At 35.6% G+C, this 17,277-nt stretch overlaps 1 protein-coding gene across 8 annotated transcripts in view; it reads right to left on the bottom strand.

Annotated features, from left to right (window-relative positions):
* KLF12 (Kruppel like factor 12) overlaps positions 1-17,277 on the bottom strand; it is a 464,553-nt gene that overhangs the window by 339,727 nt on the left and 107,549 nt on the right. For 2 of the 8 annotated variants that reach the window (XM_033177557.1, XM_033177558.1), the window contains exon 2: positions 8,296-8,396. The exons of 5 other annotated variants lie outside the window; for them this stretch is intronic. The gene's annotated coding sequence lies outside the window, so the exon portion shown is untranslated. Of the gene's footprint in view, positions 1-2,192; positions 2,305-8,295; positions 8,397-17,277 lie in introns of those variants that run through there. One more of the 8 variants, XM_033177559.1, reaches the window with a different exon arrangement.

The raw sequence follows: 17,277 nt of genomic DNA, 5'->3' as shown, positions 1-17,277 counted from the left end.
AATATTTTTGACCAAAATAATGATTCCATAGGTAAAAATTAGGCCCTCTGATATTTGTGTCTTCTTCAGCTTCAAGTATCCTATAAAATAACTGACAATACTAATGAGCCTGTATTACTCATTTAAATATTACTTTAAGAGAGAGAGGCAACATCATTTGTTGAAGCCAAATTTTGTTTCTATATATGCACATGCACTTGAGGGGGAAAAGATCTCTATAAAACATAGGAAATTAGGAGCAACTCCAAGTAATCTAACAGATTTAATATACTTCAAATATTTGATACTCTACAGAAACCACCCACCTCTTCCCTGAAACTTTTCAAACTTTAACAACCCACTATTTTCCTATGTTAAGTTCTCAACATACATAAGGCAATGGAATCTCCCTTTATAACCACCTCAGAGAGAAAAAAAAATCTCTTCTATTGACTAAAAGCTGACAGGTACTTTGATCTCTTACAGACTCATTCAGGTAACAATGTATATATGACAGAGTTTAAAGCAAGCAAACTCCTTTGGAAATTCAAAGTGTCTTAGAAGCCACGAACAAATGCAAATAAACTGAAAATGCAAAGGGGCTGTATCTCTATCACTTGCCTTTGCTTACTTTGTTTCACAGCTATGTTTCAAAGTGCAAGCAAGGAAATAAATCCTTCAATTTGGCTGTGATACTTGGAAAGCAGCTTAAAGCAGTTTAATAACAGCAGTAAGATTAAATCATAATTCTTAAAAAAAAAAAAAAACAAAGGTGGCAAAAGGAAGTGCCTTTATACAAATGTCATTGCTTCCCAATACTTCTTTTTCCAAGAGAAGCCTCTGTTGCTAATCGACTCAGATGAAGTGTCTGAATATATCTGATGCTCACTACTGCTATAGCTTCAAGGTCATTTTAAGGTTCTTAGTTTTGCTACAAGTGGGTTGTGAACATTAGTGAGTTACACATGATGGACATTTTGGTTTGTGCAGAGTTGAACAAAAAAAAAAAGATAAAATCAGTGAGTAGTCTAAACAGATGCAAGAGTTCTGGCACTCCATTGTATAGGCCTATCTAGGCCTATAATCATCATTTACTAACATGTACTGAGCAAGAAAGGTACCTAAGGGAATTCAGAACTGTCCAAGTTTATATACTGCCTTTTTATAAACAAATAGTCACTGTCATAAATATAATGTAGATTATATTGATCAATAAAGTAAATGAAACACATTTGCCTGATTGGATGACATTACCAAATGACTGCAGATATAGCTAAACGATGAGCCCACCTAGATATAAAGACATTTTAACTTCCTCCAACTTGACAACTGTCAGATAACCACTTCTCTCGAGTCCCCGTAACAGACTGAAAACATTATTTGGTAAAATGCAAACAATTAAATAATTTCAATTTGCTAAGATTTCCCTAGTAAAACAGTTGAGTTTTGGGTACCGTAACTCACAAACTTGACCTTATTAATCATCATAATTTATGCCAATTATGGATACATTGTGAAATGTCAATTTCATATTTTTATTATAAAGATCGATTGCACATGGATTGCAAATTCATTCCATGAAAAAATTAACAAGATTTTGAAAAAACAAAAACAAAAATAAAACCTTTGTTTTGGAGGAAAACTAGGTTTAAAAACTTAGCAATACTTCTAGCACCAAAATACATGTGTAGAAAAACACAGAAGGATGGGAGAAGAAAACAATCAGTTATTTTAATTCCAAAAAAGTGAAATATCTGCAAATCAACCTTTTTTTAGTTTCATCCTTCTCTAATAGAATTGTATATAATTCATTTATATAAAGATCAACTTATATAGTGAAAAAACATCACTTTGTATTATACATTTAAAATGGTTAATAAAATTTTAAGTTGCATTTCACAACCTAAAAAGAAAATTACAACAGTGATTTTTAAGGTTCTTCTATTACAAAATAACGAAGGAATGTTTTCATCTTTGTAAGTTACATATGCATGCACATATTTCCACGTTAGATACAGTTACGTGACAATATATAATGTTTTAAAAAGGGTTAAAACTGTACATTTCTGTTACATGTATTTTACTACAGTTAAAAAAAAAAAATACCTGATTTGGACTCAAATATCAATATCATTCACCTTGATTTCTATCCAGGGTAATCTGAACAACATCAATTCCATCCTTCTGTAATTTGTGTTCTAGAATCTACTTACGTCAATCTTTAAATTTTTTGACCACTCTACCTCAGACCCACAGGAGACCAAAAGGTACGGAAAAGATTCCAGAGCCCCATTTGCGCTTCAAGTCTATCAGCTAGTCCCACAGTTAATCAGGTGCCCTGATACAACTTTTCAGGTCCTTTCCTGTGTGAATCACCACCTAGAAAAGTCAGGGGCCTGCCTTTGGTTTCTAACAGGAAACGGTGTCACTGAAGTGCAAATTCACACGGTGGGGAAGCTGCAGGGCTGGAGCAACAGTAGAGCAGAAAGAGCCAGCAAGTTAGACAGTACTGCTCTTAAAAATAGAGTAGAATAAAGAAGCACAAAAGAACAATGGGAAAGAGATGCAGAATTAGTTTGACCTAAAATACGAATCAATTGCTTATCAATAAACCTTAAAAAACAGCCTGTCTTACAGCTTGCCAGAGAATTTGTGAAGAAATACGACAGCAATGATAACTCAAAATGTAAATCTACTTTTCTCATATCTCCATGTCTTCTTCTCTAACTGTCTTCTTTTCTCTGTAGTTCTCACACTTCCCCCTCGCTCCCTTTTTTCATCATCTAATTCTACAGCGCAAGGAAATCTCCCCACTTTGCTATGTCTGTTCATTCAACATGCCTGCATTTTGTCTTGGGGGTGGGGGGAGAGGGGGAGGTATGAGTGAGATATGTAATTGTTTCTAAAATACTAGGGTGTGTTCTATAAATGAGGTAAAAGCAAGCTAAGGAGGAAGACAGAGTATAGTCCGCTTTAATAGTAAAACTCAGTTAGGCTTTACCAATAAAAATGAAGCTAGATTCCGCTAAGGCTATTTTTAAATACCCTTAAAACCAAAAACAGTGGTTTCTAATTCTACATGTAGTGACTTAGGCTTCAGATAGTTAAGAGTTCAACGTAGATGGTACATTAAGAAATCAGCAATTGAATCTATAAGCTGGAAATACATTTTAAAGTTTTTTGGCCTGTTTTTTCTTTTTTACTTCAAAAACTTTAAAATTTTCTCATAATACTTTCAATTGCGACCATACACATTCTTCACATAAAAGGTCAACAAGACGCATTAAAGAGTCTTTTTAATTTAGTTTCAACAACGTGTGCTTTATTACAATTACTATCAATTCCAAATTATTTCAACACGATTACCCACTTTAATCTAAAACAGTATGTCAACAATTATTTCTGTCCCTTGTAAAGAAAGAAGAAAAAAAATGAGATTATCACTTAACGTTGATTGAATTGGCCAATTTAACAGCCATTATATCCATTGCTAGAAAGTGGCAGGAAAGACCTTATTCATATGTTGCCTCTGGCAATACCAACTATCAGAACTCCTTTGAAAGGCACTTTAGTTTCAAGAGTCAAAAGCACGTTGACAGTCTTTGACCCAGTGATAAAATTCCTAGATTAATCCTACAACAACAAAAAAAGGAAAAATTGTAAGTATAAAAAGTACATGGAAACACTATTTATAATCTAAAAACTGGAAATAATTTATCACAAGGAAACAGCTGATTTAATGATGGCTGAAAACTGTAATGGACTAGCATGCTGCTATTATAAAGTACGTTTACAAAAAATGGAAAAAAGAGTTTATTTAGCAATATTAAGTTAAAATGACCTGCATATGCAGAAGAATTAGTAAAGTATACAAAAACTTCTATCAAGTAAATGTGCTGGTTTCACTAGAAATATTTCTTATCTTAATTTGTATTACCGTCATAATTTCATAACATTTTCCTAAGTACTTATAGCTACAATATATATACATATAATTCCCAATATTTTTTAACATTAATACAGATTCCAAATGGCAATACTTATTGAAAGACTATAAGGATTAGTAAGGTGGTATCCAGAAGTTCTCTTACTGTGATAAATACAAGAAACATGGTTCTTACGTGGAAAATGCTTCAAGTTTTAAAATGTTTACGTTAATAAGATGTCACGATGTATCTGGGTGCTGCAGAGAGTTACAATGTGTAAGAGAAGGAAGACAAGGGAATCACATCATTTTATAAGTTCAAATTAATATAAGAAAAACTGAAAGAATTTTCAATTTTTTTAAGGGGCATATATTATATGACCAATTAAAAAGCTCTAGAGAAATAGCAGTAAAAACATATGATATAAAAAAAGTTTGCAATTATCACTATTAATACTTAATATTTACCAATGAGTACTAACTTTCAGATGCCCTGCCAGATGTTTTACATAGTTCTCTTTTACATAATTCTCACTACCACATTACGAAGTAGGTAATTTTGATAACTATTTTATAAATGAGGAGAGTAAATCTCAAGTCAAAAACATAACTTGCCCAAAAGATTACACCGAGGATATCTAATCAACAATAAGCAGTGGGACTAAGACCAACCGAGTCCTGATCCTCTATTGCCTACCATTTCCAAATACCAGTCTTCAAAAAGAAAGGGAAAAAACTTTTATAAACCATATAAAACCAGCACTTTTATTTCTATTTCTTCATATAAATGTTCTAGATTTGCTTTTCCTCAGTTGTTTTTTTATCTGTTGTTGAAATAGAGGATTTGTTAAATTATATGTCAAGAAAATTTCACCATGATTGGCCAACTACTTAATTTTCAACGTTTTCCATTAAATATTTCCAACTAAATTAAAATTTTATCTTTAAGATCATAAAATTGATACAGGCATGTTATCTGGTCACATTTCTATTTAAGTCAGACTTAACTACACCAGAATAATTTGGTAGAATACACTGGATCACATAAATCTTTACTGTTCTCTGTAGTGTCCAAGTCACCAGTGATTTCTAAGGTAAGTATAGAGGGACCCTATTAATGGGTTTAGGCATTCAGGGTACCTAGTATCACTCTTACAGCTTGTTCCCAGGTATTTCTCAACAAGTCTCATTCTATAATCAGGACAAGTCTGGGCCCTAGAAAGGACTTTGCTTTCTAGCATAAATAACACCTAAGAACCTCCTAGGCAATTAGTGCCCTTCCTAAATCAAATGTTTGTTTCCCTATGAGTTAAGTTTCATAACTTAATCTCCTAGGAATACTGTTTATCAAATCTTACCTCTGGGCTATAGTTTTAAGCGCATATCCAGAGTCAGGCACAAGGCAGCTGAAGTGAAGAAGTATGGAAACAAAGGAGAGTTGCGGCCACAGGCAGAGCCTGATTCACTCCACAGATGCCTCTAAATTATTTAAAGTTCTGTATTTTCTTATGAGTATATGTGAATTTCCTCCATAAAACTCCACTGTAGGTCATTTTATAGCGCATTAAAAAACGTTTTAAGTGACTATTCGTTTTGAATTATCTGAGAACACTGATAGCCAAACATAAAAGTCAAAATGTCCTTAGAGATTTGAACCTCCAGGCTAAAATAAAAGTCATGGATGGGAATGGAGTTGGAGCATATTTTGTTTTAGCCAGTATGGTAGCCAGGACTCACTACAAAAAAACAAATGAGAAGATTACCAGAAATACAGCCCATTGACAATAGAGAAACTACCTCTTTGGGATAAAGCAAAGCAACAGTCAGGAAAGAAGCTGTTAGAGAAGAGCAGAGCGGGAGCAGACAGACTCTACCCAATGTTACACATTATTGCCTCTCTTTCTCTATCCCTGATTCAGACTCTGTGTCTATTCCTGCCAATGTATGGTCATTAGATGTCAACTTCTTTCATTAGAAAAGAGGCTATTTCACCCTACCTTAAGATGGATCTTAATCAAATTTCTAAACAGCTAGATGAAGATGTCTGAACACCTCTACTGTTTCAGAACAAAACCTTCCTGTCCTTTCCTCCCATGCTCTCTCTCATTTTGGCCCCCATCCAAAAGAAAATAATTATATGGCACAGATAATATTTAAGCCAATTAGTATCACTTCTTAGAAGCCTATAGCAAACAATAAAGGACGCATTTATATGTTAATGCAAGCCACAAAAGTAGCATTCTGCCATGTTCCTGTTTCATTTCAGGGTGACATTTAAGATAGCATCATGCTAAATACTTCACAAGATTTATCTCATCACAAATTTTGACTTTTGATGTACCACCTTGCCATGAAGAAATTATAACTTAAAAGATAAAGATCTTGACTAATATCAGAGGTAGAAGCAAGTGGTTAAACTAAGACTCAAGCTATAATCTCTCTAATCCTAAACTGAATTTTGAATGGCTGCACTATACTGAAGATTATTAAAGTCTACTTCCTACTCTTTATAATACCTACAAGGCACTATATATTTTTAAAATACAAATATGCACAAGACACTGTCCTATATCTCAAACTACAAAGACTACATAAACAATCCAAGATTCAATGGATTCACAGACTCAGTCATTTGCCATTTCTTCTAGGAAACCTTCCTTGGACCACCAAGACCCATCCTTTTGCTCTTTGGAAATTTGGAAATTCTCTGTAATGTCTTCCTTGACTAAGTCTCCTTTAGCAATACTATTGACTTGATATGTGATTTAAAATTCATTCCTGCAATTTCTTGTGTTTGGATGGCTTTGTAAATTAGATTTCCACTCAACAAACAGACTGTGTCTTCTGCTTTGTTCTGAATTACCAGTTCTACCAACAATATGCTACATGTTGAGTCAAGTAGATAATATCAGTTTGACAAGGGGGTAATCTCAGGTACACAGAACTAGATAAATCTTAACTCTAGGTTTATGAGAAATTATCATTATGTCTCTTTTATTTTATTTAGAGGAGGTGTATGTTACTGGTAATAACTTAGCTCTTAGGTAGGGCACTACTTCAGATTTTAAAAAGACGTGATTTAAATCCTTGCTATTTTTTTTTTTTTTTTGTGGGAGAAAATTATCTCCATTTATTTTGTTTCATATACATCCATAGTTGAATTTTAATACAAAAGAAAAAAATTAGATAAATCCTTACTATTAAAGAGATGTAATCTTTTACCAAACCAGAATATTTTTTTTTGTATGTACCCTTAACATACCGCCTTCTTCCATCTATAAGGAGTACATTATAAAACTCAAATAACTAAAATAGTTAATATCATGATAGATATTCCATGTTGCATAGATTAAAAGATAAAGTTACTTGAAAGATTAAATTAACTCATGATTTAGTGTTCCACGTGATTCTTTTCCAACAAGTACATATCTGAAAAAAGAAGTACTTTTCCAACAAGTACAAATCTGAAAAAAAAAAAACCATGCTTCTCAATTTTCATTCATTTGAAATATGTATTTCAAAGATGAAATAGGCTACTCTAAATGTTGGACTAAGCAACTAATTAGGTCTTCATCTTCCTCTATTAATTATTTTTGGTAAACAGGAATAATCTCCTTTGGGAATTATTATAGGAGAAATTCCTTCACTGAGGTGGGAAGCTAGACTACATGATGTTCAAAGCCCCATCCAAGGCAGAGTTTCTTAACTAAGAACTTTGTTCACAAGCGTGCAGAGGCCTGCTCACACTCATCAAGTTCATCATTTTTCACATAAAAATCCATGGAATGCTGTTGGTGCACTATAAAAATACAGTTTGAAAAGTGAAAATAAAACCTATGATATGTAGTAGGAGCTTAGGATCAAGTCTGTTAGGCACAGACTTGATCAGAGGACTCTCCTTAACATTTCTAATAGAAACTGAAGAACTTGTAGTAAACCAATACAATAACTAAGCCTTGTAGGCCTTCAAATACTTTCTTATTTGTATCTAGATAAGTGCATCTACATATATTTATGCACCCACATAAATGCTTCACAGTGGAAGCTCTCCACAATCTGGTCTCACCTTACTTTAATTCCTGTATCTTCAGGAAAACCACCCAAAACCTTACTGAACTGCACATTTCCAAGCTGCTCATTCTTGTGTCTGCTACTTGCTCAGGCTATTTTGCCTGCAGAACGTGTTCTACTTTCATTCACTACCCACCCAGCGTTCAGTGTCAACTCAACACTTGCTTTCTCCATGTATCTTCTCTATGACACATGAGTATTATTCAACTTTACCCATCTTATATACAACCCCATTCTCATGACCCAGGCCTATCTCTATATTTTCATCTGAACTTTGTAATTTATCAACTGATCATATAACTATCTTAAATACAGATTACCTCTTCCTGAAGTTTTGTATCCACAACTACATCATTAATTCTGCATCTTATACTTCTTCTTTGCTGCTGGCAATGCTTGGTATTCAGTAAATACTTGATGGCTGATCAATAAAAAGAAAATTACCTTTACACTAATATTTTAATTTTCCAAAAAGTATTTAAAATTTTAAACAGAAATATGTTTAATGTTCAATTATTTTTATTCTTTATAATTCCATTTCTTTGTATCTACCCTAACAGCTACCTCCACAAACATCACTTACAAATTTACTAATAATGCTCCATGGGTGTTATTAAAAAATGCCAATTAAATATGCTAACTATTCATTTTTCTCCATCTTTTCCTCTTGAAATAAAACATGACATGTACTGTATACAAATTAAAACTAGTGCTGCCTGCCCTTCCTATATAATAAAAACATTAAGAAATAAAAACACCTTTGCTTTTATTTCCTCTTAAGAAAAGCACAGGCTAAAACTCTCAGACTCTGCAAAAAGTATAAATAAGAAAGTTTTGGCCGGGCGCGGTGGCTCAAGCCTGTAATCCCAGCACTTTGGGAGGCCGAGACGGGCGGATCACAAGGTCAGGAGATCGAGACCATCCTGGCTAACACGGTGAAACCCCGTCTCTACTAAAAAATATAAAAAACTAGCCGGGCGAGGTGGTGGGTGCCTGTAGTCCCAGCTACTCGGGAGGCTGAGCAGGAGAATGGCGTGAACCCGGAGGTGGAGCTTGCAGTGAGCTGAGATCCGGCCACTGCACTCTAGCCTGGGCGACAGAGCGAGACTCCGTCTCAAAAAAAAAAAAAAAAAAAGTTAAAATCCCTTGAAGTTCTACAGCCAACAGTATATACTGTTACTCTATTTGGTGTATGCCCTTTTATTATTCATGCATATACACAAATGTAAAAATTCTGAAGCTGATCCTTAAAACCTGGCTCCACACTTCCAACTGGTGTGACCTGGAGTTATTTAGCCCCCCATTATTTCTGTTAACTAATCTATAAGATAGGGCTAATCATGTTATAATTAAACAATTATAATTGTTTAATTAAATGAGATATGTTTATATCTCAGAGGAATGTTATAATTAAATGAGATAATCAACACAAAGCATTTAGTCTAGTATCTAACACACAAGTGTTCAACATGTTACTATATATCCTTAACATAAATGCTATTTTGTAATCTACTTCCTAGATTACTTAACAATATTTCATGGACAAACGTCCATAGCAAAGAATTCAAAAAGACTTTGTTTTGAATGGCAGCTTAGTGTTCCTTCTATCAACGCGCCATATTTATGTAACTATCTCCCTATTACACATTTTGATTGCTTCACAACTTTTAATTATAATAATCTGATGAGCATAATTGTAGCTAAATCTTTACACATACTCATAATTACATTTTTGGAATACATTCCTAGAAGTAAAATTTCTGGGTCATAGGGTAATCACATTATAAATGTTTATGCATGCAGAAAGTATGTATTCAGACGTTTCATCAGTGCACATGTATGTATAGTTATTACAGTTTCTCCCATATGGCCATCATTTTAATCTTGCCCAACCTGAAAGCAAAAAAAAAAAGGTACTGTTTTAATTTATATTTCTTGGACAACCACTGACATTAAACTTCAAACTTCAACTCATTTGTTTACTGGTCATTTACACTTTTTTTTTTTTTTTTTTTTTTTTTGAGACAGAGTCTCACTCTATCACCCAGGCTTTAGTGCAATGGTGGGATCTCAGCTCACTGCAACCTCTGCCTCCTGGGTTCAAGCAATTCTCCTGCCTCAGCCTCCCAAGTAGCTGAGATTACAGGCACCCATCATCATGCCTGGCTAATTTTTTGTATTTTTTTTTAGTAGAGACGGGGTTTTGTCATGTTGGCCAGGCTGGTCTCAAACTCCTGACCTCAGGTCATCCGCCCACCTTGGCCTCCCAAAGTGCTGGGATTACAGGTGTGAGCCACCACGCCTGGCCCATTTTATGCATTCTCTTGTGAAATCCCAGTTCAAATATTTTCTCATCTATATATTGGGCAGTTGCTGCCTTAATTTAAGAAGTCTCTTCGTGAAAAATATTTTCACTGTCATATATATTTTAAATGGTTTCTACCACTTTATAGTTTGCCATTTAAACTAACAAAACTTTTATTATAAAAGTGTTAGAAGTAGTCAAATTCCAACTTACAATTTCTGGATTAGGAGTCACTCTCTAGAAAGTTCTTCTCTATTCCAGATTTACAAAAATATTCACTTAAATCTTATTTTAGTACCTTTTTGTCTATTACTCTGATTCGGGTTTTATGAAGCAAAGCATTAGGGAGATACATCTGAAATCTTAGAGCATTATTTCTGAAAATATCTCAGGTTGGACAAAGCATAATGCCTAGGCAAACTGCTGTATTAAGATGCTACAGAAGAGGATTTGTCTAAGCTTCCAAGGTAGAATACTATAAAAAGGCCCATCATATACACTGGCTTAATAACTGTCACTATTTTTAGCAATTAATTTTTATCCCAATCCATATACCTCTGTTCTCTTTCCAGGCCTTTTTATCCCATAGCTTACCTCACATCTGTAGTCAAATATTACTTCCTCAAGGGAACACAGCCTCACCAGTTTCCTGTTATATGCTAGCCTAGAATTTTTCCCTTTATTTAACAGCAACTCTCAGGTGGAAGTGATACATATATACAGTCATCCCTTAGTAGTTGCAGGTATTGGTTCTAGGACTCCCACCAAGAACCAAAATCCAAAGATGCTTGAGTCCATTATGTAAAACAGTAGTATGTAGTATTTGCATATAACCTATGCATATCCTCCCATATACTTTAAATCATCTCTAGATTACATATAATACCTAATACAATGCAAATGCTATATACATAGTTGTTGTGCTGTATTTTTAAATTTATGTTGTCTTTAATATTTTCCATTTTGGTTGGTGAAATTTGTGCATGAGAAACCCTTGGAAACAGAGGGTTGACTGTATTTGTATTAATGTGGTTATCTGCACCACTGCAGGAATGATGATTATTTTTGATCCCCATTGCAGGAGCTGGCATCTAAACAGGTACTCAATAAATACGTCTCAAAAGAAAGGAGGAAGAAAAACTCATAGTACATTTTTTGTTTTGTTCTCATTTGTTTGTTTTTAAATGTGATGTATGAATGAGGCCAAACAAAAAGCTGGTACTACCCAGTTCTTTAGAACTAATCTTTCCCTCACAAAATTTTAGAACAGCTGAAGAGAATCATAATCATTCTAAAAATTCATTTCTGATGGGTTGAAAGGGGAATGAATTTTTCATCCTAAAATGATCTGCTGTCATTTCATATCCTTAAAAGTGGGTATCAGCATCTTTTCAGACGCTCTTCAGTTTTAAATTGGACACAAATTTTTAAAACTTTGATTTCTAAGACTCGTAATCTGAGAGTAACAATTCAAATCTGTACAGGATTTTGCAATTTAGAAAGCTTTTTTACTTTTTCATAAATATTTTATTTATTATTCATAACTTTAATGCGACAGGGGAGTTTAGAGTCAGGGAAGAACCTCACCTTAAATTAGCAGGTCTATTGGTAGAAGGACTTGAATCCAGGATGTCTGACTGGTCCAGTGCACTCATTAACCAGCCAGCTACAGCCACATCCCTAGCTCCTGCCTCAAAATGCTCCTATACGCTCCTATCTGCAAGGCCCAGCATTCATCAGCTCCTTGTGAACCATCTGACACTATACACTCTCTAAGTCTTCACAGATTTTCCTCAGACCATTTTCATACTTTTAACAATGTATCCTCTCCATACTTAAATATTCCATGGCCTATTTTGCATTTCAGGTAAATCTCCTTTTCTCCCACTTGTAGATAAATCCTCTGAAGAGACTCTTAGTTCTTCAAAGAAAGACTTTTCTAACTTCCCACGGTACCTAATATAAGAGTTAAAAATTGATTGCTAATAAACTGAAACAGGGAGGCTATGTACCAAAAAATGAAAAACAAGCTATTTTTAAAGGCCTTGCCTGACACTCACCCAGACTCATTGTCCCCACGCCCACCCACAGGCTCCCAGATCCCCGCACAGTGCACACACAAATACATGAACACCACCGGCAGGAACACAGCGTTCCCAAGAAGGTTTTTCAACCTGAGCATGTGGCAAGATTTTTCTATCCAGATGACAAGGGAGTGTGGCCTGGAGGCTTTTCTTTGCAAAACAGGTTTTTCTTGTTGGCTTCTGCCCTAACATTCACTTTGCATATCCCTGTGGTGGGACAGGAGGCAGGGTAGAAAAAGAAGTCAGCAGAAGAGGGTGATGAAATTCCCAAGGAACTTCCATTAACCTGATCTTCCAGCACAATGAAATGTGAAAGAATAAGACAGGGAAGAGGATGTAGAAAAAGTGCCTTCTGTTTTATGCCAACAAGACAGCTCTCATTTTGACAAATTTATAAACCAAGTGTAAACTTGACCATGTTGTCTGTTTTTATCTTGGTGACACGAGCGTAAAAGATTTTCTTTCGGGCTGCGAGCAGTGGCTCACGCCTGTAATCCCAGTACTTTGGGAGGCCAAGGCAAGTGGATCACGAGGTTAGGAGTTCAAGATCAGCCTGGCCAAGATGGTGAAACCCCATCTCTACTAAAAATAAAAAAATTAGCCAGGCATGGTGGTGGGCACCTGTAATCCCAGCTACTCAGGAGGCTGAGGCAGAGAATTGCTTGAACCTGGGAGGCGGAGGTTGCAGTGAGCCGAGATCACACCACTGCACTCCAGCCTAGACGACAGAGCGAGACTCTGTCTCAAAAAACAAAAACAAAAAACAAAATTTCTTGAAAATGTGAACTATTTCCTGAAAGAAAAACATCCATAAGCACCTGCTTTTTCCCTTCTATATCAGAAGTTTCCACCTTGCTTACATAAACATGGATCACTGTATCTGCAACCCAGCCTGCAGTATGTTGGAAGGGATGGATTCCCTTACAATACACACTCACGCATTTAGATCCCCCACGCCTACCACATGCATCCATCTTTACAACCTCAATTATGCAGAAGACATCCACAGCCATCAATTAAACCCTGCTGAACACTCCAATTCATTGCCTATAAGCCTGCAATTTTTTTTGCTCACAGAAACATTTTCTAAGATGCAGTTGTCAATATTTAGCTCATTAATACTGTGGATCCCAATTTTTAGCATTCTGCTTAAGTTTTGCAACTTGATACATTTTCTGGATAATGAACACAACATGTGGTCTCTAAGTTCTGATTAATAGGAGTGGACTCCCATTATGATAATGTTGACAATTCATTACTCTAGGGAAGCCAACTTTAAGATAATTTTTTAAAACAGAAAACGTGTAAACTGATCATGGATGCGATCTCTGGGACGATCTCTGGACTGGGGAATGGATACAGATACAATCACTGCTGCTGTCTCTTAATGAACAGAAACATCTCATAGTTCTTTGTGCATAGTTAATGCAGAAGCTAATGTAAAGCACAAGGTCAGGACAATTAAAATCCTGTTATGAGGTGCCAGGGTTAGCTACAAAACAGTAGCACAACGAAGCTTTGTGGGCATGGAACCCCACATACACAAAATCTGTTATCTTGATTCTGGTGGTAGCTATGCAAATCAATACATGTGATAAAACTGCATAGAACTGATACAAAGTACACACAAATGAGTGCATGTAAAGTCAGTGATTCTGAAGAAGATCTGTGGATTATACCAATGTCAATTTCTTAGTTTTGCCACTGTATTATGTCATGTAAGATGCTACCAGTGGAGAAAACTGGTAGGGAGGAGATAAGGAATCTCCTGTATCTGAGGGATGGAAGGGGGAATTCCTGTGAACTTATAACTATTCAAAATAATTTTTTCAAAAAGGCTGTCAGTTGCAAACACTGTTTGCTAGACATACATACATTCAGTCAATCATGTATTCATTCAATCAACATTTATTAACCACATACTGCTACCTGGCATTGCTCTACATGCTGGGGCTCCAGACACAACATGACATGATCTTTCATCTTGAAGAACTCACAGCCTGGTCATCCAAGACAAAAACCAGTGCAGGAGGGAAGAGAAGGTACAATCATACTCCACATGGAGAAAAGACAGACATGAACACCTGAAGTTGATCCATATATATTATAGTCCAGCTTCACATTAAAGCAAATGTATTTGTCAATCACCATTCCATTCACAAATGATTATAAATGACTAGTATAAAATGGTCATACTAACCTAAAGTTCCCATCATTAAAATATCAACCCTGTGGAGAAATTTTTGCTGAAGTCATTTCTAACTTCAGGGCAAAGAAATGTTCAGTTAAAGTAAGTTGACTGATTTTGTAAGAAAGGGGGTTGGGTTTGACTTCAAAAGCTCAGAATTTCTTCTAAATTCCTTTTTGAGATACATCTTTGGAAATGTTATTAAAATTGTCCAAGCTAAATTTACAGCTTAGTTTAAAACATGTAAAACTAAGGGACGATAACATCCCAGGAAAGAAAAAGAATGCTTTATGCTATTAGAATTTGAATATCTATAACTAGCAAAAAAAGTTAACCTGGTAGGGCAGCCATTACTATTTTTTTTAATACAGCTATGGATTCACTTTGCACAATATGTGTGTTACTAGAAAGGTTTTGTAAAAGCAGATAATTTCATTTTTAATTCATTTTAAATTAATATGGTATTTTATTTAAGCATTTTTTTCTCTGCTTTTGATTAATTTCAATTAACAGCATCCTAGTATTTTAATTTATTAGTCTCTCTGCCAAATTGGTCTAATCAGATCTTTGGGTTCCCTATCTTAACATTATATCTGAAAAATGCTACATTAAAACAATGTAATTCTCAGCTGGGCACAGTGGCTGTTACATGTAAGCTTAGTACTTTGAGACGCTGAGGCAGGAGGAGTGCTTGAGTTCAATTTGAGACCAGCCTGAGCAACACAGCAAGACTCCATCTCTACCAAAAGAAAAAATAGCCAGGCACAGTGGCACATGCCTGTAGTCCCAGCTATTTGGGAAGTTGAGGTGGAGGGATTGCTTGAGCCAGGGAGACTGAGAAGCAAGTGAGCTGTGATCACACCACTATACTCCAGCCTAGGCAACACAGCGAGACCCCATCTCAAAAGAAATAAAAAATAAAAAGTTTAAAAGCTAAAAAGAAAAACATAACTCTATAAGAAATTATAAAATAATTTTTATTTAATGATATTATTGTGCTTTGGCCTTAAAGATTACAAAATGATTGTACTTCTGGAAATGGGGTGAGGGGGTGAAATATTGATGTTAGATTTCAAAAATGTAATACAATTAGTATAAAGATGGAAATTATTCATACATCTTTAGCCTCAGCTTGGATGAGTGCTGGGTTCAAGATGACAGACGCAAAGTAATGCTGACTCCACTAAACTGTTGTCTGACACACAACACTATCCTGTCATGCCTCAATTTTCACACACGAGCTATTGCTCAAAATTTAGTATAAAATAGTGCCTTACGGCTGTCAATGTAAAAAGTATGGCTTGCTTGAACACCAATTCATGGATGTCAAAGATCAAGTGTGGTGTTAAGTAGACAATCTAAATGAAAGCATTCAACTGCGGGTTTAATGTATTAAAATATATAAATGGTAAATCACATATATAGGATCCTTTCTTCAAATTTTCCCTAATAAATGTCCATTGCATTAACTCTCAAAACTTATCTGTTAGTTCAAAATCTGTATATCACAGGGTTACTAATAAACAGGACAGATGTGATAGCCACAGACTACGAGAAGAATGCATTATCGATTCTAATGTGTATCAGGCATAATGCTAGGTGCTAGGGATTCAACAGTCACAGACAGGATTCATGCCATCAAGGAGGGCATGTATGAGGAAGAGAAAAAGTGTGTTCATACTGCTTGTCTATGGAATAAGGTACTGTGCTATGCAGACCAGGCACCACTCCTGAAGCCTGACACCCCTAGTGGATGCACTGGCCATCTGCAGCCCTGGCCTGGGACACTGGGATTCCAGAAGACCTGGGAAGCCGCCATTGTATCAAGAACAGTTTCAGGAACAAAAAAGACTTCCAGTATAAGAAACTCAGCGCCAACGTCAGAATGCCTACAAATTCTCACCTTTTCCATTTTCAAACAACTTGAGACTGACTAAAAGGTTCTTGTAAAAACTCACTTAAGACACAATGAATGCATTACACAGCAAAGCTGTTAACAGGCATTTTCTCCATGATTCCTTTAGGGAGTCATCCCCACTCCTTAAATACACAACCTACATATAATATAGTCATACACAACAGTATTCCTGAAGCTGAGCAAGTCAAAAATGTTCATAACAACTCATACAATAATCCTTGCCTCTGCAAAGCAGGTCAGAATGAAAACCAGCTTTTCTGATTTCCATCTGCCCTCTCCAAAGCTCAACTTAAAAGCCTGACATCATCCCTGACCCCTCCTTCACCCAGACCTTTCCCATTCTATTAGTTGTCAAGTCCTACAAGTTCTATCTAAGAAAACCTCTCAAACTGATCCCTTCTTGTCTATTTGCATTGCCACAACAATTGTCAAGGGTGACATTAAGTAAAACCCACAATACAACCCCAAATAACATCTCCAAAATTCTTTCTCCCCACAAACATATCTTAGCTGATATGACACTAGCCTACTTATACACATCTTTCCTCCTTAGCTATCTGCTCACATCACTCCTTTCACTTCAAATACCTCACAGAAATCCCACCTCCTTCACATCCTAGCTTTAAAGCAACTTCTTCAGAAAAAGCATGCCCATATTATCTACCATCTTTGAATTCCCACAATATTTTGCACCATTCATGTGCCCTGTAGCATACTTTCTCATGTAGGTATTTATATAACAAAAGACAGGCTTTGTCCCACACAGCTCAAGGATGAGTTTGTCTTTTTGTGATTACTGTCCTTCAG

This window comes from Trachypithecus francoisi, unplaced genomic scaffold (assembly GCF_009764315.1).
Source record: "Trachypithecus francoisi isolate TF-2019V2 unplaced genomic scaffold, Tfra_2.0 Lachesis_group18, whole genome shotgun sequence".
NCBI classification, from domain to species: Eukaryota; Metazoa; Chordata; class Mammalia; order Primates; family Cercopithecidae; genus Trachypithecus; species Trachypithecus francoisi.
Note: the sequence above shows the minus strand (reverse complement) of the source record. Positions and strands in the feature narration are given on the sequence as shown.